The sequence below is a fragment of the Triticum dicoccoides genome, chromosome 6A (genome assembly GCF_002162155.2).
Source record: "Triticum dicoccoides isolate Atlit2015 ecotype Zavitan chromosome 6A, WEW_v2.0, whole genome shotgun sequence".
In the NCBI taxonomy this organism is placed as follows: Eukaryota; Viridiplantae; Streptophyta; class Magnoliopsida; order Poales; family Poaceae; genus Triticum; species Triticum dicoccoides.
The window spans coordinates 12,980,753-12,982,170 of record NC_041390.1 but is presented as its reverse complement, the minus strand read 5'-3'; positions in this window follow the sequence as shown (position 1 = coordinate 12,982,170).

The following is a 1,418-nucleotide window of genomic DNA, read 5'->3' as shown; positions in this document are numbered from 1 at the left end:
TCCGGACAGACCCAAAGGTTTCCCTGTTCCATCTATCTGGGTTGTTTGATAGCACCATGAGTTTTTCTCTGAGACCCTCCATTGTTATTGGATTCGGATCATCGCTCCAGTGCTTGGTGATCGTGTCACGCCAGGTCTCATGCGACTCCCACATTACCTCGTATCCGAACAGGGGCTTCGCCAGCGGACGCCCGTTGTCGCCTCTCAGGCTGAACAGAATAGGACAGTGGTCGGAGCCCGCTGCAGTTTCATGTTTCAGATTTGCCTCTAGATACAGAACACTCATATCAGCCGATATAAGAGCCCGATCCAACCTGCACCTAGTGTAGCTGCCGCCTGTTACTCTCTTTTCAAAGGTCCAGAAATTTCCTTCATAGCCTACATCCATGAGCATGCAAACATCAATAGCATCTCGAAAACCTTGGATATGGGCATTACTGCGTTCTCCTATGCCCTCATGTTCTTCCGGACGTAACACTTCATTAAAATCGCCTATGCACACCCACGGAAGGTCGCTTGAACTTGTTATTCCCTTCATGGTGTCCCACGTATGATGTCTCAAGTGTGTTCGGGCCTCCCCATAGAAGCAAGATGCTCGCTACTTATCATACCCTGGTTCATCGATAGAGCAGTCTATATGATACACCGAGTACCCCAAAATCTCAACTTTTATTGGATTGTTCCAAAAGATACGAAGGCCGCCACTCCGGCCATTACTACTAACTGCAAAAGAATTATCAAAGCCCAAAGTGCTTGCTAAATTTTCTACCCGAACTCTATCTAGTTGAATTTTGACAATACAAAGTATGGTAGGGACAAATCTCTTCGCTAGTTCGCGAAGTTCTCGAACTGTCGCGGCTTTGCCCACGCCGCGGCAGTTCCAACTTAAGATACTCATTGTGCCCGGCGGTACTCCTCACGGGAGTCCGCCGATGTTGCTTCCGAACTGCCGCCCAACTGCTTGATCATGCTCTGATTCTGAAACACATGTTCAGTCCCTGGTTCCATCCTAGCTCGCTTTAGGTCTTGCTTTGGGGGCGGGCTCACTGGCATCTGTGATGAGGGTAAGGCAAGCAAATATGCCCCCTTTGCAGCCGTCCTGTAACCCTTTTGTATGTTGGCTATTGCATCGGAGACTTGCGTGCGTTTTCTGTTGCCTTCCGCATCAGTCATGTATTCATCTGTATTAGGATTGTTTCGGATCTGCTGTCCCGAGCCCTTGGTTTTCCCTCTGTTGCCGGTCCTTGCACCTCCAGGTCCTGGCCCTGCGCCCCTAAACCAGTCCGCTTTTAGACCCTTGAACACCAGAGCTGAGGGAGGATGCACACCATCGCCGTGTTCTTTAAACAGATGCCCCAGCCTCCCACAAACAGCGCACAAGTTTGGGAGGCGCTCATACCTCACCCGGAAGATCATCC